This window comes from Panthera pardus, unplaced genomic scaffold, assembly GCF_024362965.1.
Source record: "Panthera pardus isolate Hobbes unplaced genomic scaffold, ASM2436296v1 HiC_scaffold_10, whole genome shotgun sequence".
Lineage (NCBI taxonomy): Eukaryota > Metazoa > Chordata > Mammalia > Carnivora > Felidae > Panthera > Panthera pardus.
This window is the reverse complement of record NW_026526655.1, coordinates 84,389,250-84,413,268: the sequence shown is the minus strand read 5'-3', so window position 1 is coordinate 84,413,268 and position 24,019 is coordinate 84,389,250. Positions and strand designations below refer to the sequence as shown.

The 24,019-nt window shown below is 36.1% G+C and overlaps 1 pseudogene; it reads left to right on the top strand.

Annotated features, from left to right (window-relative positions):
- LOC109269482 (ganglioside-induced differentiation-associated protein 2-like) overlaps nucleotides 1-24,019 on the top strand; it is a 64,291-nt pseudogene that overhangs the window by 15,432 nt on the left and 24,840 nt on the right.

The window sequence follows — 24,019 nt, the reverse complement described above, 5'->3', positions numbered from 1 at the left end:
AGCCATCTTTAAATGACTCTTGTTAATAAGAACATATGTCTAAGCTTGACCTCTCTTCTCCACAGTAGAAAAGTTTGCAATGAGGCTCCAAGTTCCTATGATCCCTAAATTGCAAATACTCATGGTACTGGTTTTTGTCTTCATTACTAAGTCAAAGACACACTGTGTTGATCTCGTGTTTCTCAGATCCTTGTTCATCTTCTGCCTGCAGCTGTTTACTTCTCAGGGCATAGACATCGATGCATCACATAAACATATATGATTCACATATATAAGAACTGCACAAGTAGGGAAAATAATAGACCTGCAGTTAGAAAGGCCTAAAGAGGGGATGACTAAAGAACACGATTGAACATTGTAGTTGACCAGAAACCATGAAATTGAACGTGGCCATTAGATTTTCTGTACCTCATAATAAAATGGAGCCCCTATTATGGGTCAAAACTTCTGCTCGCATACTGTCACTAATTTAAATGCTATCTCTGCCATATAGGTTTTATTTTCCCCACTTCAGATAAGAAAATTGAATTTAGAAAATACAAAGTAACTTACAAAAGCCTTGCAGTAAATAGCAACAAATATCCACTTACATGGTTTTTAATCACCCACTTCTCTGACTCTGAGAAGTAAGGTGTTTGGTGTGTGTTTATCTGCATGTGTATTAGTACAACTGTGCATTACTGTGTCTGTGATTGTGTCTGTCATATATTGCTATCTGGAGATCTAGTTATTCATCTATCTATATTTATACTATCATAGTCTGGGTTTACGAGGTGCGAGAAACACCAAGAGTAAAAATGAAAAATTGAAAGCACATTGAATCAAGCCAAACTAGAGTTTTTGTAAAAAAAAAAAAAAAAAGAATTAGTGGAAAATTGAATAGGGATGTAGTATTATTCTGAGGAGTATTATTTCTGACAGAGAGGCCAGAATGTGATGTCTTTAAAACAAATGTAGGTTTCCAGGATGGGCATACTCAGTAACTTTTTTTTTTCTATTTATTTATTTATTTAGTGCACTTATTTATTTTGAGAGAGAGAAAGAGCATGAGTGGGGGAGAAGCAAAAATAGAGGTAGAGAGAGAATCCCAAGCAGGCTTTGCACTGTCAGCACAGAGCCCTACACGGGGCTCACACTCACCAACTATGAGATCATGACTTGAGTGGAAACCAAGAGTCAGATGCTTAGCTTACTGGGCCACGCAGGTGCCCCTGTCTTATTTTTAAAATAAACTTTTAATATTAGAATAGATTTATATTTACAGAAAAGTTTAAAGAATAGCACAGCATTCCCATAAACCCCACAGCCAGCTCCCCCTTTTATTAACATCTTTGTTTAGCATGATACCTTTGTCATAGTTAATGAACCAATATTGATATGTGATTGTGGAAGAAAATCCATACTTGATTCAAATTTCTTAATTTTTGCCTAAAGTTTTTCTTCTGTACCAGAACCTCAGCCAGGATACCATGTTCTATGTAACAATCACGCTTCCTTGGGCTCCTCTTTGCTGTGACACTTTTTCAGACTTTTATTGTTTTTTTGTTGGTTTGTTTGTTTACTGTTCTTAAATTTTTCTTCAAGTTTTATTGAGGAATAATTGACAGACATCACTGTATAAATTTAAGGTGTATGGCATGATGATTTGATTGACATATGTTGTGAAATGGTTGCTACAACAGGTTTAGTCAAAATCCATTATCTCAATACAATAAAAAGAAAAGACCTGCTTCTTGTGATGAGGACCTTTAGGATTTCCTCTCTTAACAACTTCCCTACCTGTCCTACAGCAGTGTTAGTCATAGTCACCAAGCTGTACGTTGTACCTCTAGTACTTATTTATCTTATAAATGGAAGTTTGTACCTTTGAGGAGTACAGGTTAGGTGTTTTGTAGAAAGACCTTCAGATCATATTTTTTCCATATTTTTTTCTCATGAGTAGAATGGGGTTATAGGTTTCAGAACTAAAAAGTGACTCTTTAAAGTAAATATATATTGGTGATGAAAGGAAGAGGGAAATTTTTGGTTTGAAGCGGGAAAGCCTGAATGCTTCTTCCTTCCCTACCACCATTACTGGTACTAAACTTGGGAAAATTGTTTAGTCACTGACAGTGTTAGATCCCTAAATAGAATTCCATATCCTGTGACTCTTCTTTTTCCTTTCCTTTCCTTTCCTTTCCTTTCCTTTCCTTTCCTTTCCTTTCCTTCCTTTCCTTTCCTTTTCTTTCCTTTTCCTTTTTTTTAAAATAAGATATGGCTTAATTTCTATTTTAAACCTCTAAATCGCTGAAGCTTAAGAAGAGTCATTTGTCTTTGAAGACACATGCTGAAAAACACACTGTCCCATTTGCTTATTTCCATCAGTCCAATAGGCTACTGCTGATCATTCCCTATTCCTGCCCACTGGATTCTTCAATCCCACATTTTCTTCTGTTACTTCAGAACCACACTTGGGGCATGGGAAGATATCTGCTACTTGTGCCCATCATCAGGATATTCACTTCTGTTAGACATCTGTACTAGACCTCATAGCCACCATTGTGTCTCTGGGAGTCTGCTGCCTTCCAAAGGCTCCACCTGGAAGGAAATGCACAGGTCCTCTTCTAGCCTCTGTGTAGGCTCGTCACCTCACTGAGGGCTCTGCCCAGAAAATAGAACACAAGACACTTTTCTTTTGGTTTTACAAAACTATCACCAATGGCTCATTACTCCCTATTGTAATATACTTTCCTCCAAAGTTAGGAGGATGCGCTTTTCTCCTCCTGAGGAAATCGCCCCCTCTCTTTTCTTGCAGTTTCTATCTCAAAAACACTCTGTTATGGTTATATCTGCCTATGAATCATAAAGGTTACATCTTTAATTGGATTTATGTCTTTGAAGCCAGGAAGGTTTAGAATACTTTTATTATTATTGATATCATCATCATCATCATCATCATCATCATCAACATCACCAACATCATCATCATCATCATCTGCAATAAATGTCACTTCTCTAAGGCAAAAATCCAAGGCCAATTATCTGCATATATTTATTTAAAGGTGGGGATAGGAATAACTGGAGGGAAAGAATCCTAGGGGAAGAAAATCTAAAAAATAATTTGAGTACTTACTTCACATACATGCTATAAAGACAAAAAAATAACTTGTATAAATCACTTCGTACATTAAGTATTCTCATAAAGTAAACTGTAAATTACACATGGTATAACTTGCAAAAATCAGTGGTTTTAATGATTCGTGCCATCACAACTGCTGCAGACTGGCTAGAAGCATTATAACGTCAAAGTCCAATACAGGTGAAAAAATAAAAGCAAAGCAAAATGTCATCTTTAATACCTTCTTAGTAAGTTAGTATCATAAAGCAGGTCCAAGGCAATTTAATTGATTTCTGTTTTTAAACAAGTACCAATCCTCAAATTTAACTCTTTCTCACACGTGGGCTGAGGGGGGTATTTTGACTAGATAATATTAGGTTATACCAGCTGACAACTTATGCTCAAATAGATGGATCTGTGAGACAAGACCATGCACATCTATAAAGCAAACACACTTGGGATGGTAAAAATGACTTCCTAAATGATGAAACCATGTCCATGAGGGAAATGTTATGATACACAGAAGCAAAGGAAGTGAAACCAGAGCCATGAGAAACAATGATATGGTTTGAGACCTAGGAAGAGTACAGATATTGTAAAACATACCCAGGCACAGGATGAATGTGAAACACTTGGCTGACAGCCCTATCAATCACCTATGTCTGTTATTTTCATTTGGTCAATGTGTCTAGTGTTTAGCCCCAAGCAAGCAGGACTCTTGGCCTGGACTGGACTTCCCCAATCATAAAATGGTTTTAGGAGTGGAGAAAGGGCTATCAGACAGGAAGAAAATGAAAACTCCAAATACTCCACAGGTGATGACATTCTAAGGGACCAAGATATTCTGAGAAGCGTCAACTTTCATGTGAGAGCAAACCTGAATCAAGGAGCATTTTATGGACCAGGTGATAAAGTAAGGACTCTGAGTCTTAAGTTAGGGTTCCCAGAAATAAACTCTGGGATCATTGGACGAGGTCTATTGGAGAATATACTCAGGAACAAGAGCTATAAAGAGTGAAGAAACAGAAATTGTGCAAGGGAGAGATTGAATAGCAGTGTTAATAAACAAGAGGTCTTGGCTGATGCCATAGGAAATCCTGCAGTTGGAGAGGCCCTTCACATTTTCTCCTACATGGACACAAAGGTAGAGGCCTTTTGTATCCCTCAAGGAATAGACATTGGATGAGGCTGGTGTCAGAGAGTGGGCATAGCTTTGGGCAAAACACTTCTTTCTCTGAGAAGGGTAAAAGGTGTGAGTCTTTAACAGCAAATACTCTGGTCTTCTGAAGAAATGAGTGTTCCTGAACAGAGAATCTGGGTGTTTCACCACAAAGTCTGTTTACTATGCATCCAATCACTTCATATGGACAGCTATCCTCTGAGAACAACTCCTTGATTTTATTTGGTCTTGTTTCTGGAAAAATCTGTAAGAGGAAGATTTTTTTTTGAAAGAATTACAGCACTTTATATCTCTATCATTAATACAGCTGTTCTTGGGCTGCAACTGATGATTTTCATCTTTCTCCTATACTACTAATTCTAGGTTGTCTTCACTCTTGGCTGACATCTGTGCTGTTCTAAGTAGCTTATATGCTTAGGTGACTCTGAACATAATCTCTGAAAGTCCTGAGTCCATTTCACTGTGTCTTCCCAGACGCTGGCTGCTGCACTTGTCCATGTACTGTTAAAAGTTGCCTAGGAAAAAAACTTGCCTAGGAATAGGCACTTTTTGTGTAGAAAGTGTAAAGAGATGCTTTAGTGGATCATCTAGGTAATAAACCTATTTTTCCTTACCCTATCGTATGTCAGGAGCTTTTCCTCCTGCAGATGATTAGAAACAATGGATCTGATTAGAGTCAGGAGATCTCTCTTGTGGACTTTTCTCCTTTCAGCATGAGGAGCTGAAAATGACTGAGCATCAGTCATAGATTAAATTTAAATGTTCATTGGGACTCTTGCTTTGTTTTCTGGCCAAACCATTTCTCTCCAGGAATTAAGTCCTTAGGCTTGAATTGTCCAGTATTATAGCCAGCAACAAACATGTGGCTATATGAATTTACATTCATATTAATTAAAATTAAATTAAATAGAAAAGAAAGTTCCTCAGTCACACTAGCCACATTTGACATGCTCAATAGCCACATGCATTCTAGACAGCTTGGATAGTGATCATAACGATCATTGCAAAAATTGCTATTGGATGTCACTGCTCAAGATTCTCAGAACCTAAACTTGCACCTAAAGGGCAAAGATCCCCTAAGTGGGACCCTGGAGATGATGGCAAGTTGACCACTCTCCTACTTCCATCCTCTGTTTCCTGAACCCATGTGTTTTAGCTACTGGGGACAATTTAGGCCATATAACATTAGAAGTGTCTCATCCTCAGAGAGCAACATATTCAAGTTGCCCCCCAAGTATATATCTTCCAAAGGCTGACTTTTTACTTTATTAGGTTAGCAGATTCTAACTGGTGTGGAATGTGTTGTAGCCATAGTCATACGCCCCCTGCTGCATCTCCTTGATGTAAAGTGGACTCCTTAGTACACAGCAATTTTTTCAGTATCCGGTATCAGTGGGATTAAGCACTGTCTGAACCTTTGGCTAGTAGTGTTGGCTAAAATAGAAAAGGAAAATCTATACCCCAAATATGTGTAATCCCTATCAAGTCTAATTATTAGCCCTACTGCAGCATAAAAAGTGTTCAATATAATCCATTTGCAGCCAGTAGTATGTTGGTCCTCTCAGTGAATGGTGTTGTAAAGGGGGCTCAGAATTCCTCTCTTTTGTTGGAATTTGGACATTGTACAGAAGCATGGTTTGGTGAGCTGGAGACTAAGGTATTTTTTTGTTTTTGTTTGTTTGTTTGTTTTGTTCTGTTTTTTGAGACCAAGTTTTGAGGCCATGCATAGTCTATTCCTACCACCATAGCTACTCTGTTTATGAGCCCATTATTCTTGTCAGTGATAGAAGCTGGCTAAAATATTGTGTTTATGTGGTTAATTTTTAGTTTTCTTCTCTTGAATGTCTTCCAGTGAACATTAATGTGTAATACAAAGATCTTTACATTTGTATTCACATTTATGCATCCATCCACATGCCTCTTTTTCATATCTTGTCCCTAATCTTCCAATTCTTTTCCTTCCAGACCCTTGACTAACCAGCCAAAACATTAATCACTGCTAATGACTCTATATGTACTCTTATCTCAAGCTACTTCTCTATCCACACAAAATAGATGATTAGGTAGATCACACAAAGTTCTGTCTACTGGACAGATGACCCTTTACCACGTTGTTGCAGAGCTACTCCTGTGTGGAGATATACCACCACAGCAACTCATTTCCAGTTTATATTAACATATTAAGCCAACACATCCTGGGATTCTTCCATCCTCTGTCAGCCAGTCAAAAGGATTGTCTGCGAAATGCTCATAGGTGTGAGCTGAATGAAAAGCACTGGAACAACAGAGGAGCTTGATATGGGTTCTGGGCCACATGTGCATGCAGCTCATTCTGATTTCTGGCCCTTCTTATGCCAGATCTTGGCTATCTTCTGAGGAATTGCTGTTGGACCCACTAAGCCTTATCAATTTTTGGTCTGAGAATCCAGCTCATAATGTATTGCCCTGACTACATGTTCAGGTGATGTCTTATGATCAGACACTCCATTGCTGCCAAGACTCAGTATAGGCTAGATGCTGTTTTTCAAATGGTGCATAGTTCTCCATTACAGATGGTACATTCTTTCTCAAAAACCCTGGGTCTTCAAATTGTGGTTCTATATTGGGACATGCTATAAACACTATATATCATTTTCTTATCACAGGTACCTCCAGGGTCTACCAGAATATATGGCCCAAGCAGTGGGCTTGCACTATAGTGTTTACTTTGTAGAAGAGTTCTTTCACATTCTCCATGCAATTCAGATGTGACTGACCTCCATATCATCAGGTAAAAAGTATAAAGAGTACTTCCAGCTGTGAATTATGTTCTTACCAGAACCTAAAAAAAGCCTAGCAAGCAACGTGTGTCCTTCTTAGTGCTGAAAGGCACAAGATACAGTCGCTAGTCCTTTCCTTTAGAAGATATGAGCAGACATACCCCAGTGAACTAAATTTCTAAGGCTTAAATATTTGTAAAGCTTATCTCCCACTCTCTAGAGTGTCATTCCAAAGCCTCCAATGTGTTTTCTACTTCTTGTTATCTATTTTGAGGAACCTGATACTATTGATATAATAGACTAAGTATAGAGTTAGCTTGGTCTTAAAGCAAAGCTGAAAATGTACACTGCTTCTTGTCCCACATAAGTGTAAACTTTTGATCTCCGTTTATCATAGTAATGGAGATGAATGCATGTGCCAGATCAGTGTTCACACATTTTGTACACTAGTCGTGTCAATTGATTCTGGAAAAGATATCATATTCAGTGCAGCAGCTTCAAATGAGGCACTACTTGGTTGTGCCAACTAGTACTTCTGCTAGTTTTACTTTTTTTTCAATGAAAGAATGGACTCAGGTTAAATAGTGATATGATATAGACTGCCACTCCTGTATTCTTTAAGTCATTTAAGGTGATATGAACCTCTAATTGTTCCTAAGATGAAACAATGTTTTGTTTTAATATGTTTGTTGAAGGTGTGTAGCAGTCTCAGAGACTTCCACTGTACCTTCCCCACTATGATAGCTCTTTCCCCACAGGTCAAGTAGATGTAACAATTTTAATTACACATTGGGTGATCAGGGAAATGATTACTGAGTCAATCTATAGACAAAGTAGGCCCATTGCAAACTGGAAGTAGGTTCATTACCTATTGAAAACTGGACGTGGGTTTATCACCTGGCCTTTTAGGTCTCTACTCTAACATGGAAAATATAGTGATACTTTAGGTCCTTGAGTATTAATGTCAACTGAGCTTCTGTGTCTAATAGTGATTCTAATGCTTGAGTATTCCCTTTTTCCAAAAATACAGTTATCTAAGCAAATGGTCATAGATACCTTTGAGAAGTTAGGGAAAATCATGGCTGTATAGATTTGCCATAGTATAGCAAGGTCTTCCTCATTTGGGATCTGACCTCTCCTTTAGTTGTGAGGTTTGGGTTTCGTATGATATATTCATGTTAGCATCCCCACTTCTCTGAGTCTTTCAGCTTCTTACTCACTGTTTTCCATGGCAGCCAGCATTTGTAGTTCACATTGTGTGGACTATTGCATTATTCAACCTTCCAAGAGACATTCTACTAACATAATAGTGTCATCTCTCTGAGTCCGTGCCAGGAAGCTAACTGCTGTATCATGGAAGAATGCTCTTACATGGATACACTCTTTGTTATCCAACTTTTTACTCCATCCTCCTTAAGCCATCATTTTTAATACCCTGTCCCATATATGTCTCTTCAGTGTCTTCATGTTGGCTAGAACCTGCAGCTCCCAGCATTTTCCTAGATGGTATATAATTATTGGTACGTTGGTCAGAAGGAGAGGTGATAGATCCTGAAAAAGTTTATGTTGGAATACAAAACAGAGTTCTCTGCATTTTATTCACCAAGAGAGGAAGATCAGATTTTAAAAGGGATAGTGAGCTGCAGATCCAGAATATTCAGGAAGATCTGGCATTTTAAAATTCTTGAATGCACCAACCCATATATAGTTATTTCAAATCTCAATGCCCCACTCCTTCCAAACCAATGCTCTAATATTGGTGTAGCCGATGTGGAGATGAGAGTTTTACCTTCTCTAGAGAGCCATTTTAGTAAGTGCTGGGCCTGATGCTTGCTTTCTTCTATCTTCTGCCTAACAGGAATGCTTATATCTTTACATGCTACCAAGGTACTTCTTTGACATTTATACTTTTTTCACATTGTCCAAAATCATCTTTAGCCTATTGTTTTATTTATCTAATACACTTAACAAAACTCTTCCAACTTCAAAACCTTTGCAGTGAATATTCTGTTTCTCTCAAACAGCATAGGTATTGCACTGGCCATTGCCTTCCTTTCTGTTGTTTAATACCTGATCACAACCGAATGAAACTGTAATAATTGACCCTATTGCACATCAGGAGCTATTGATAATCCACTTATCACTAGTAATGAAATTCTCAATGTCAATAAGCCAAAGGATGACCTAGTTTCCAAATTCCATTCCAGGATATTATTATCTTAGATCGATTTCTCTAGAAGCATACTCTGAGATTGAGATTTATAAGCAGGGATTTTATTGTGGATGCTCCCAGGAACACCTGTAAGGAACTGAAGGTGCCAGTATTAAGCAAAGGGAAAAGCTGAACTGTAATAAGTTACAATAGAGGCATTAGCCAATGCCAATCCCACGTGGAGTCCTAAAACTGGAAAGAGCTTTCAAAACTGACCCAAATTAATGCAAAATGGCTGGGCTTTGGTAGCCTCTCATATGTTGTTCAGTCTATGCAGGCTGACTCTGCAAAGGCAATTCCCACAGAGAAATGCAGCTCTGAATCGTCAGTAGGCAACACTCTCGGAAGCCGGTGGAATGAGTGCCTCCATTTGAAAGGGGGATATGAGTGGCATATCACACCATCCACTCTAGAGATATCACTTAAAGCATTAAATTCTGATGGGAAACTTTATAGATTGGCTATGGCTAGGAGATTGATTAATGATAGATAAATCAGTAGACATTTCCAATCTCAGGACCATGAGGGACAATGTAAGAACCAGGACACGACCAGGACAATGTAAGAAGATTTGTGAGTGAATGAATGAATGAATACTTAGAGAAAATAGTACCATCTTCTAAATAGAAGCTGTATGACAAATGTCACGACCGGTGACAAATTTTGAATGGTTCTGCAGTCTACTCCCGTACATATATATATAAGAATTTTTTCCTTCCAAGAACAAGCCTGGCCTTCAAATTTACATTTCACTAGAGTGAAATATAAAGCCACTAGTGACTTTTTATTTCAATGGTGGAAATTCTTGTCACACTTCTCCAGTTCCATTTCTGTAGAATGTTTTGATTTTTTATTTCTAATACCTTAAGATATCAGCACTTCTGGAAAGCATAAACTCATTTCATTGAGTTTTCGTTAGAATAAAAAGAAACAATGAAAAAATAATATAATTTATTTTAAACTACTTATGTTTAATTTGCATTTGTGTTTAATTTGCAACCTCTTTCTCAACCTCAGTGCTATTGACATTTTGGGTCAATGATTCTTCATTGTGAAAGCTGTCCAGTGCATTGTGGGTTGTTTAGCAGTATCCCTTGTCTCTACCCACTAGATTCCAGTGACAGTCCCCTTCCCCCAAGCTGTGACAACCAAAAAATGTCCCCAGACATTACCATGTCTCTGGTTGAAAACCACTAATTTAAAATCATGTTCAGGTGTCAGTTGGGTTTAAAATGCTTGTACAGAGAATAATTTATTTCTAAACCAAGCCAATCTTGTATACATGACATTTAGGAATGTAATTTATTTAAGTGTAAAGTAAATACTGAAAGAATGAGGAACTAAGATCACATGGAAAAGGAGAGGCTGAATTTTTTTTTTTTAATAAGAGGAATTAAACAGAATATTTAGTTTTTCTTAATGTAGGTAACATGACAGCATATTTTTTCTTGTTTTAGGTTTTGTCCATGAAGGAAAAAAATAATAAATTTTAGTGCTAATAAAGAAGATCAAAACTGCTGAGAGGAAAACCTAAAGTCCTTTGAATAGAAAATTTTGGCTCTTTAAAAAGACTTGGAATACCTTTGTGAGGTTAACTACATGAATGGTTTTTTTTTTTTTATTATTGGATAATATCCAGTAACATATGTTCTGAAATTAAATACATATGGCAGGTACTGTGTTAGGCAAATACAAGGATGAATAAGCCATGGCTCCTACCCTTAAGAATCTTACAGTTGAGAGCAGTAATTCTCAACTTGGCCATATGTAAGAATAACTGGGAGACTTTTGCACACTACTGGTGCTCAGATATGACCCGAGACCAATTAAATCAGAATCTTGGGTTAGAGGGAGTCAAAGCATAAAAATTTTTAAAGCTTCCCAATTGGTTCCAATTTGCAGCTAAGGTTGAAAGAGAAGCTTAAGAACAAATGAAAGTCAACACAATCATTATATAATAGGAGCATATGTCCAATGATATTGAGGCACAGAGAAATAAACATCCAAATGTAAATATATGGAAATTTCATGAATTTGAGTATTATCCCTATTGCAAAAGAGACAGAAATTCAAATACATAATTTATATTAACATAAACAAAATGCAGATGAATAAACTTTAAGACCATTTTAAAGCCTGGCGTTTGTCAAATGAGGAAATTATGAATAAATACAAGAAACAGTTTTTGATGCCAAACTTCCATAGAGTCCATAGAGTCACATATGCTATCCCAGAAATTTTTATTTTCCCCCCAGAAGATTTTTATCTTTATAGTGAAAATCTCAGATGAATGGTTAAATAACAGAAAAGGTAAGCAGAATGACATTTGATTATAATTACCATATACTGTAGTCATTCAAATTATTGGCCTGGGATGATATATTAATTAAATCTTTATGGAACCATACAAATGTTAGGTATTTCAATGTGTAGTCGTAATTAATTTAATGGTCAAAATGGATAGTCATACTTGTTGTCAATTTTTTCTAACCAGATTAATTAGACTGTGCTCTATGATGTGGAAATCTAGCTTGGCAAGTGAGAATTTATTCAGTGAATCCAGGAGATCCAGTACTACAAATTGGGGATTATTTGAGCCAATTTTGAATGGATTCTCAATCTATTCCTGTACATATATAAAACTTTTTCTCTCTCTTTTGAATAAACTATAATTCAGGTTCTTGAGTTTTCATGACACAGAGTAAATACTGTGCTATGACACACAGTTTACACCAAGAACGGGAATTGTTCATTGTCAATGTTGCTAATGCACAACTTTTGTCTCCACACATTTACTACTGCTCAGTCTTGGGCTCCAGCAACCTTCCCCTTGAAAGTCTAGCTTCGAGAATCTATAATTGGAAAAGGATGGCCGAGACACTTAGTAACTAATAATTTCTCTTCTAATTTCCAAGCTTTATGAAAAATCAATTTAGAACCAGAAATCCATACACCTGGACATCTTTAACCTACTTCCCTAGAATAAAACATCCAAATGAAATGACCATGTGAAATACGTCCTTGCATCTTTTGCAAAAGCACTTTTGAGGGAATTTCCCATCATGTTGTTCAGTATGACTCACATAGGACATTAGCAAATTCCTGTTAGAATTCAGTTTTGAGAAAACGTTTTTATTATCACAAGGTAGTGTATATTTTAATATAAAGGACAATATTATAAATGTCAAATTACTCATCCACTTTCGTTATAATACCATAACCATATACTATTCTACGTTTGTGACATTTGGGGCTTGCTTTTCTATTTTTTTTAAATATTTTTATTTCTACAAAACTTTAAGCTAACTGCCATATTTGATTACAGTAAAACTATTTAAGTTCTTGGAGTATTTAATTTTTCTAAAATCTCATCATTTTACATTTTTTATTTTTTACAATTGCACTTTATGTGCATTTTATTTTAAATTGCATCAAATAATGAGAAAAGTATTTATAACAGGTACTAATGAGAAGTTAAATAACTATATGCATTATGTGGATTCACTCAGGTTCTATTTCTTTTTTGTCTTTTAAAATATAATATTTAAAAATAATTCCACTTTCATTAAAGAATGCATTGTTAAGTGGCAAAGTATGGCATTGGTTTTGTTTATATATATACATGAAAAGTATTCCTGTTTGGAACATAAAGTTAAAAGTTAAGATCACAAAAATTAAATAAATATATAAATAAAATAAAATAAAATAAAATAAATAAAATAAAATTTAGAATCACAAAAGCTGTCTATTCTGTCTAAAGACAAAAGACCCAGAAGTAAGTGCCCAGACTTCTTTACTTGTTTGGGGTTTAGATTTACTTACTTGAACATCCAAAATGATTAGAGATATAGACTATAAAATGATGGTAAAATAACTGCTATTCTATTTTGTCAATATTAATACATATTATTGGTAACATTTGGAAGTTACCTTTCCAAAGTAGACTCACTTAATGACACCTGCTTTAAGAGGCTAATGAGATAAAGTGCATATATTTCCAAAACTTAAATATCATCAAGTTTGATTTCAATAATATGTTCTAAAATATCTAGTAAACATTTTTCCCACCTGTGAAAATATCGGTTCTAGCAATACCAGTATTGTAGCTTATGCTTTTTTTTAACATCAATTTTATGTCATATTCTTTCCCAACACATTTTTGTTTTCACCATTTATGTGTCATGAAATTGCAGGGTGGCACCTGTTCAGTAATAGAATGGATGCGAATGGAGTGTTTTAGTCATTACTTTATCTGCATTTTTAAAATAGCTGTCTCCCTTAGATAAACAATTCAAACTGATGACATAATATAAATATATGAGCACATGTAATGATGTAGGTTTACATCATGTCACACTTTGCCTGCCTAAATAATGAAGAGTTATAATGCAAGCAGCCTAATTTTCATGGATCTAAATTTCATCACTGATTCTTTCCAAGTAAATTCAAATTTATGAAAATGGCATCTTGAAAAGAGTTTTATTACTCTTGCACCATGTTCAGTAAGTGAGAAAACCTACCAGTTAATGTATTTTCAGATGTAATATAGGGATAGATTGGAAAGGTCTATTAATTTATGGCCCAATTTAGAACATAAGAGAGATTTCTCTAGACTTGCACTGCCCAATATGGTAGTCACTGACACCATGGTTAAATTTATGGTTTAAATTTATATGGTTAAAATTAAATTAAATTAAATTAAATTAAATTAAATTAAAAACTTGGTTCCTCAGTTGCCCTAGACACATTTCAAGTGTTAAATAGTCTCGTGTGGCTACTGACCACCATACTGGACCATAAACACTTCTATCATTGCAGAAATTTCTGCATGGTACATGGATAACCTAGAACCTCATCTCACCAACTGCATTCTAAGTGGAGAGCCCCATTCTTCATAACTAATGGAAAAATTACACAAATGGGAAATGTTTCCACCCTCACATTGATATGAATTTGTTCTGATATCACAAAAATTTTCATTTTATACAATCTAAGCAATAGATTAGGAAATTAGGGAATAAGACACACCTTACATAAATTCAACTTGGATTTAAAATTGTTCAACTACAGTAGGATAAAATTGAGAAATCTCCTGAAAATACCTTAGGAAATTGATATGTTTCTCTCTAGGAAGCTATGGCCATGTTCCTCTTCTTAAATTTTGTAATTATTGATAATTATGTATAGTTTTTATAAAAAGTTTTTATAGGTTTTTTACAGTTTTATGTTTTTATATACAAACGTGCCTATAAAATTATATTTCCTAAATTAATCTATAATCTTTGATTTTTCTTTTTACACAGTAATGTTTGATACATTAATATACTTGAAGAAAGTAATATGTGATAGATTAATATTTCTAGATAACATGTTAAAAATGTTTTTATTTCAATCATTGTTGAAAAATTTCTTAAAATAACTAGCCTATTTTTTGCCTTAATATAACTAATATCCTGAAAATAATATATCATTTTTGATAATTTCTTCTCTTCAGTGTCCAAAATATGAAACATATTTTGATATGTAGCACTGTTGCTATTCACAGATGTAAGGCATAGGGGTGGATATTGAGCCATTTGATATAATTCCTTTTATAATAACTTCCTGAATCATTATCCACCCAATGCTTGAAATTGTCAGGTAATGCAGAACCCTATGACTAATTTATATGGACTTCATTCAATCAACCCACTCACAGATTCTTGAGGAATGAATGTAAACTCATCATATCCCTTGTCCTCAAGAAACTAATAGTTTAGTGGAGGGTTTCTGATAAGTAAGCAGGCAATTATAATAAGGTATGAGAAGTACAACCATACGTTTAAGTATAGATGTTAAATGAGAAGTAAAAAAAGTAATTAAAATAATTATTGAGGTTTATCATGTAATAGACACGTTGACATGCTTGTTAACTTTCTATAAGGAGCTTAACCTGCCCCGTTTGCTGCCCAGATGAGACCACCAGAATGCTCGAAAGTCTCCAGTGAATACTGAACTGCTGAGGAATTTGGCAAAAAGGCAAGCTAAAGTTTCCATTCCATAGATTCCATAGGGGCACAATCCCAGTTTGTGGATGTAGATAGGAACAGAGAGCTAGGCAACTGTGTGAAGATGAATTAAATGCTTCTAATACTGCAGCTGAAACATTTTGGAAAGACGCTATTAAATCACTTTTTTTTTTTTTTTATAATAAGGATATCAATGAAAAAGTGGTCCTCTGGAAAGGAGACGTGGCATTACTGATCTACATACAACCCTTGTGAATACCAGCAACGAATGTCTCACAAAGAAAAATCCTGTGTCAGAAAGTATCTTCATGCTTGTGGGGCCTGACCTGAAGGAGGAATTCCAGAAACTTAAAGGTTGATTAACAGGTAAAGAGAAATTGACAAAGGGATTTAAGATCGCCGCCATTTAATCATTCACACATCAGAACCTAAATATAAGAGCCACTATCCAACAGCACCTGAGGGTTCCCTATAAGGCTGCTAAAGACACGTAGTTCAGAAAAAGAGTAGTCAGTGTCTTCGTTTGCATTCTGTGTCATCTGTTTCTGCAAAACAAATTTATCCTTAGAGAATGAAACATACACAGCACTTTGCATTGTAAGGAAATTCCTAGAGATATATGAAGAGACCACAAAAAAGTAAGATTTGCTGTCTCTAAACTAAAAGTGGCTACTTATCAAGAGCTGCTACTTCCAGAGTTCTCAAGGTCATTAAAGGAGGAGAGTCGATCACAGCCATACCTACCTGAGGATGTTGAGAATGGAGAAAGATGGACTGTGGGACCTAAAGGGAAGATTAGAATAAGTGAAAAACTTGGTGACTCAGAGAACCGGTGGCTGGAAGAAGACTTGAATAAGGTGAGCCATGCAAAAATTGGTAGAACAAAATAGCAAGAAGGGGGAATTGTGGCTCTAAGGTCCTACCTAAGGCAGGAAAAACACACCTGACCTGTTAGAGGAATATGAGGACCAGAGAAGTCAAAATGGTAATAGAACCCACATCACTAAAGTTCTGGTAGAGCATTGTTAAGTACATCCACTTCACCCTGAGAAGGAAACAAAAACATTTAAGGGCTTTGAGCAGGGGATGATATGATTAGAAATTCATGTCTAGACATTTCATACAGACCAGTTCAGGGAGACTAGATGGCAGGGGAACAAGAATGAACTGAAAAATTTGTTAAGAAATGATGGCAGGAATTCTGGCCAGAGGTGGTGGTGGCTACATCTGGGGTGGTGGTGGGAGGGAAGTGGAAAAGGTGAGAAATGGCTAGAAACTGGATTTATTTTAGGCTTCAAGCTAATAGGAGTTCCTGAGAGATTGGATATTAAGTGTGAGGACAGTACCTTTTTTGACCTGTGAGTAAGGAGAGTGGACTTGTAATTAAGTGAACAATGAAGGGTGATCATGGAGCAGGCTTTAGGGGAGATCGGTTTAGTATGGGACATATGAAGTTTGGAACATTTACTGACCATTGAAGCAAAGAAAGATATAGGCATCTGGACTTTGGAAAGATGTCTGGACTAGAGATATAATATGATGGTCTTTAGCACTAAGATCATATTTAAAGCCATGAAATAGCCAAGGGGTTCGGTGCAGATAGAGAAGAGAAGAAAGCTGAGAACCTAGTTGTGGGGAATGTCAACATTAAGAGATTAGGAGAAGAAAAGACAACTACAAAAGAGATGGAATGCCCAGTGAGTGGGAGGAGAAAATAAGAGAGTGTAATGTCCTAAAAGGCAAACGAAAGAGGATATTGATCAAATACATGTGCTCAATTATGTCAAATGCTGCTGACAAGTCCAGTAAGATGGGAAATAAGAAAGCTTAGATATTGGTAGAGAGGATGTGTAAGAGGGAAGAATCAAAGGAATGCTTGGACAACATGCCTGGACAACTGGATATGCATGATGTTTCAAGTCAATGGGATAAATAATTTAGGAGAAGCAGGACTGTGAGAAAGATAATGTGCTAAGTATTTGGCTTGGACCTCAGGGCACATACACACACCTAGTCTAGTGTCTCCAGTGCCTGAAGGGAGTGGCCAGATGTGTACTAAGGTCTGAATTGGCAGAAGCAAGGACGGAAGGGAACAGTAGCTATAGCAGCGGAGGCGGTAGCAGGTGTCATTGCTGCTGAAGACAGGAGGGCTTCGTATGGGACAGCACCAAGCCTATGAGTCTGTGCCTGCAGCATCTCACAGATAGCAAAGACCTGGCCTGAGCCCCCTTGTGGGCCAAGTCAGTTATCAGACACTAAACGTTGTCTATGCATTGTCAGAAAAGAAAAGTGTGCACAAGGACACTGCAGTAAAGGACAAAAGAGAGATATTAGAATTTTTCAGAATTTACAATCTCTGGCTTTAAAAACTGCTGCCATATTGTGAAGCACATAACCACAGTTTTATTAGAAATTAAATTTAAAATGACCACATGACAGAAAAGAAATATTTTCAGACCAAACTTTGGATAAATCAGTTACTAATGAAGAAGGCAATTTTGAAATTATTTGTTTTCTTGTAATTGAAGTCATAGCTATAAAACACATGGACTGGACTCTGGAAAACAATGTGGAGGTTCCTCAAAAAATTGAAAATAGACCTACCCTATGACTCAGCAATAGCACTTCTAGGAATTTACCCAAGGGATACAGGAGTACTGATGCATAGGGGCACTTGTACCCCAATGTTTATAGCAGCACTCTCAACAATAGCCAAATTATGGAAAGAGTTAAATGTCCATCAACTGATGAATGGATAAAAAAATTGTGGTTTATATACACAATGGAGTACTACGTGGCAATGAGAAAGAATGAAATATGGCCCTTTGTAGCAACGTGGATGGAACTGGAGAGTGTGATGCTAAGTGAAATAAGCCATACAGAGAAAGACAGATACCATATGGTTTCACTCTTATGTGGACCCTGAGAAATTTAACAGAAGCCCATGGGGGAGGGGAAGGAAAAAAACAAAAGAGGTTAGAGTGGAAGAGAGCCAAAGCATAAGAGACTCTTAAAAACTGAGAACAAACTGAGGGTTGATGGCGGGTGGGAGGGAGGGGAGGGTGGGTGATGGGTATTGAGGAGGGCACCTTTTGGGATGAGCACTGGGTGTTGTATGGAAACCAATTTGACAATAAACTTCATATATTAAAAAAAATAAAATAAAATAAAAAAATAAAAAATAAAACACATGGACTGGTATTTCAAAATTTTGAATTATTTACAAGTCATGAAGCCATTCTTGTGCCTTGTATAATAACCAGTAGTTACAGGAAATGACAGCAAAAACATCAAAATGCTATTGTATAAGTTTACATTCAAAATATATATTTATATATGAATTAGATTTATATTATTAGTTATAAAAGACATATGAAACTGATTTATATAAAGTGTTAACTGTCTCTAAAAAACTGTTTCTCAAAAATTATCAGCCTGGATACACTAAAATTTATATTTCAAAATAATGTATCTGAAATTTATACCAATATTTTCAAATCCTAAAAAATACTAAAAACAGTTCTAGTAACAGTTGTATTAGCAGAAAGATCCTTCTCAAAATAAAAAATTATCAAAAATTATTTGCAAACTTGCGTTTGCCAAGATTAACTAAAGTCATCTTTAATTATGTTAACTGAAAATGAGTTGATGGCCAAATATACAAATTTTCTGAAAAGTAAGCCAAAAAAATCGTATCATCAAAATTTAAAAATTTTTATTTTAGAGAAAGTGAGAGAGAGAGAGAACATGAGAGGGGGGAGAGGGTCAGGAGAGGGAGAGAATTTCAAGCAGGCTCCACATTTAGTGCAGAGCCCAATGCAGGGCTCAATCCCATGACCTCCGGATCATGACCTGAGCCGAAATCAAGAGTCGGACACTCAACCAACTGAGCCACCCAGGTGCTCCCACATGTATCAATTGTTGGTAAATGTATAATATTTTTTTTTAAGGAAAAGCCTTATATTTTAATACTTTTTACTGTACTTTTTCCCTGCTTCTTAAGCAAGGGGCTCCATTTTTGGGGCCCATTTTTGGCTCCCATTTTGACACAGGTCCCCACATATTGTGTAGCCAGCTCTGTTAAGAAGTTGACTTTCTGGGGTATGCTATTTCGGAGAATAGAAAGTTTTTGCAAAAGAGAAACAGGAAAAATTGTTAAAGGAGAGAAAGTATGGAGTGGTTTGAGAATGAGAACAAGGAAGAGGTTAGATGAAGTGAGAGGGAGTGTTCATACTAGGCAGTGCCCAGAGATATTCAGTGTTAGAATAGATTGGACAAATTGGGAAAAAAATGCTGATAGTACTAGTCCCAGAAACCCCTAGTCGGAGACGGAAGAGAGAAGGGTAAGGGGCTAGGGAATCAGAACTGTTTCACCTGTATTATCTAAATGCTGGTTAGTTGCAATTTTCCTCTATGATGTTTCTCAACTGGCTGCCATTCTCTGAAGAACTCCTCAGGGGAATTACTCACTTCATTTTGTGCATTCATAAGAAGTTACTCCTTCTGAAGTACTAGTATGCAGTTGTCCATGAGAGGCAGCTCTACAGCAAATTAGTGCCTTTATTCCTTGTGACTGTTGCTTTGAGACTCATGTTTGAAATCCATCTTTCAATTATCTGTCCTGGCTTTGCTATTAAACAAGGCACACCTATCCTTTCTCTTCACCTTTGGGTCTCTGAAAGGCTAATGGCCTATGCTTTCATGGTGCTTCCAAAGAGCCCTCATAGGTATTTGTAAGAACATCGTATTCTGAATGTTAGCATATACCATTCCAATTGGGTGAGGAACAAAATCCTGATTTTCCAGATTGGTGAAAAACTATTCAACTATTTTTTTTCTGACATAGACTGTATTACTTTGCTAGAGATGGCATAACAAGTTTTCTGAAAGTGGATAGCTTAAACAACAGAAGCTTATTTTCTCATAGTTCTGGAAGCTTGGAGTCCAAGATCAAGGTGTTGGCAGGTTGGTTCATTTTGAGCTTCTCTCATTGGTTTGCAGATGATTGCCTATTTGCTTCCCTTTCACATAGTTGTCTCTCTGTGCATATCTGCCTGTGGTGTCTGTATGTCCAAATTTTCTCTTCCCATAAACACAACAGTCAGATTGGATTATAGCCCATTCTAATAGCTTCATTTTAATGCAATCACCTTTTTAAGGGCCCTATATCTCTAAATATAGTCACATTATAAGGTTTGGGGGCTCAAAGATTCAAAGTATGAATCACAGGTGAGAATACAATTGATGAACAAGTAATGTTATTTTTATAGAGCAGGAGTAATATACCAAAATGCTTATAGAAATTAGAAAGAAAACACTCATGGATAAAACAGTTATGTAGAGGAAAACAGCAACACACAAGAGGGTAGCTTTTACAGAAGAAAAGCAATTTCTCTGACAGAATATTGGATACTTTGATTGTGATCAAGAGAAACCAAAAATCTGGATGATTAAGTTAGTTTAGTATGTATGTCTGGAACACACACCCACACACAAATAAAAGCTCTGGTGGGCATGAACTAACCCAAAGGAAACCTATGTGCAATCTCTGATATGGACAGTAAGTACAGGGTCCTGTACATATGTGTTTCTGAAAAGTAGCAAGAAACTCAGCAATGGGTAATTAGATCAGTTTTTTTAATCATAAACAATCCAAGAAGTTAAATTATTTTCAGGTGGAGACCATGCCAATGCTACAATTTCTAAGAAAAGTTAGAGAAAGAAGAGACATATGGAGACCAGTTAAATCAGGTAAAACAAACAAAAATTAAAGAACTATTTGGTAGAACTAATATGACTCTCAAATTTAAATCTATAGTCCCTTTCCCTCTCTGTAAAGATGTCCTTAATATGGAAATGAATGTCAAAGGGTGGGAAGAGAGGCAGCAATCATATTCAATATGAGATAAGAGGACTCTATCTTTTCTGCATATAAAGCTTTAGTTCTGCATTTTATTTCAAGTTTGGTGAACAGCAATCAGTTCCCATTTGTGATTAGTCTCTGTCTTTGCTCTGAAGAGAGGGTTGAGACAGAGCTTTAAAGGTTATTCTACAGCAGACAAAAGGAATACATGAAAAATAAAAGGCTTTTCAAATGATCTAAAGTGCACTTGAATCTGCCACTTTGATATCATTAGCAAATTGTGATTGATTAAGTATCATAGTTAAATCTCTTCCAAGCATTTTTGGAATAAAAGGGGGTATAGCAAGTGTGGATATTCCCAGTATGTGGCATTGTTTTCTAAATGTACAAGTGATATTTTTTCGGGTTGCATAATCCTATCTTTTACTCCTAAAATTTATAATGTTAGATAGAATCCTGAGAGTAGTTGCTCCTGATTCATTGTTCAAGCAGATGATTTTCTGACCATCTCAGCCTGGGGATTAATAGGAGAAGTTGTGGGATGATGCTAATCTTCCACTCCATTGATAATGCAGAAGATGAGTCATGCATAATTTATTTGATTGTTTTTATAAATCATTCTTTTAGTTAGAAATCTTTTACTTGTCATAAGGTTGGTCCATCTTAATTAAACAGTTTGAGAAAATCTGTTTCCAGGGGGGCAGAAAGATGCTGTTTTCTTTAATACTGATCTAAAAAAATGTACTCACTAAATGTCACTGAAGTTTTCGTAAATATAATAATAATGCTATACCTATGAAACCAAAGTGGTTTGATATACAAGGTATCCTTTAATCCATGCCTTTCTTCTAACAACTTTTTGGTGAGGGGAGTATTGAGGGATACAAAACAAAATTATAGACTGACACAAGAATATGAAATTCACTGATCCTTTTTTGAAAGTCTGTGAAAGTGGAGGCAGTAGATTATACTACTAAAAATATGAAAGGATTTTGAAACTAAAATCCAGCTATACCTCTGCCAATAACTATTTGTTTCACATTGGCATTTTATTCCACTTCTCAAAGATTATATTCCCTTCTCTGTTCTACATTCTTAGTATGATTTTCTTGATTAGAGGGCCCGGAGTAAGATTTTTCACTACCCTACTTCTGTAATCCACTCAAAGCTATCATTAGAACGGTTCGAATATAATCTATTTGTTTCTCCATGCAGGCATTTGGTAAGATCTCACTTTCCCATGTCTTTTGAAGTTGGGTAGATTTCATGATTTTCTCTGGCCAAAGAAATAGGAGTTGGCAATGACAACAGTCATTTCAAAAGAAAGCTTTGAGAGCCAAAAAATGATTTCTCTCTGTTGTTTTAATCATGGATTATAATGCTTAATTAAGCATTAAGCAATAAATAAACCTTCAATAGGAAAGCCACTAAACTGTTTGCATTTTTGTTATTGCAATATAACATCACCTATACTGACTGATACAACATGTTTATGCCAAAAGTAATTTGTTACATGAAATAATACATCCATGTACATAGCTTATAATTATAGCATAACCAAAACTTTAAAAACATTTTAAAATAAATTTTAATCAAAATTATTCATAACAATTTATATTCAATCTTAATACAGTAACTTTTGGCTTATTTTTTTACTAATATACAACTAAATTTTGAGCTTATGAGTGTCATTTATCTCCTCTGTAGTGACTACAGATCTGTCAACTCTTTTCGCTTGGTTTCAGTGTGATTGTAACTCACCTACCTGATAGTTATGCAATAATCTCCATGAACTCTCAGTCTCCACAGACTACCCTTTATATTTGGAAACCTTCCTTTAATCCTTCCTTTCTGAAATTGTATTTAGCTTATTTTCAAAACATAACATCTCTATGCAGTTCAGTAAAGGAGAAGGATTTTATTTTACTTAGAGTACCTGGGAAGGTCATTTTTATTCAATCAATCAGAGACATCCCCTCTCCCAACTTTCCTGTGATTTTTTTTCCCCACACTATCATTCCTCTCTACACATTACACCTTCATCTTGCTTAAAGCCCACTATGCCTATTTGTGTACTAAAGAGTGGGAGAACTTCGGGCTGCACAGCAAATTTGATACTTACCATGTCATTTATTTATTTCAGACATTTTCATCAAGTGTCTAGTAAATATGTAGTACTGTCTCAGATATGAAAGATGCAAGTGAGAGTTAAGCCTGGATCTTGAGAGGGTTGTTTTCTGGTCAGGCACCCCTCCAGTAGACAGGCAATTGCAAGACAGTTCTTTTAAGTTTATTTATTTATGTTGAGAGAGAGAGAATGAGTGGGGAGGAGCAGAAAGGAAGAGAGAATGAGAATGCCACGCAGGCTCTGTGCTGACAGTGTAAAGCTGGATGTGGGACTCAAACCCACATCATGACCAGCTCATGACCTGAGCTGAAATCAAGAGTCAGACACTTAACCGACTGTGCCACCTAGGCACCCAACAAGACAGTTGGATGGGAGGTTAAGTTACTGTGAGAGCACATAACAGATTATCCACACCCAGCTTTGCCTGGAGAAGCATCTGGTTGTGTTGTCTAATATGAGAATGTGTCAAAGATTGTGAAGGGATGTAGGAGAGGATGAAGGGCAGTAGGAGGGGCTCCAGACAGAGGAAACATGTAACAAAGCTCCAAGGTGAAGGTTCATTGCTTTTTTCCAGGAATCCCTATAGGTTAGTGGGCCTGATGAAAAATTCTTGCTGAGAGTCAAAAGGCAGACTAGCAAGATTATAAGAATCAGATTGAAAAGTAGATGACATAGGTCTAATAATAAAAATAATTATGTCATGTTCAATAATATGTATTCATCTTAAGGGCGTTTCTTGGCCAATGGAGGAATTTTAACATAACAGTGACAA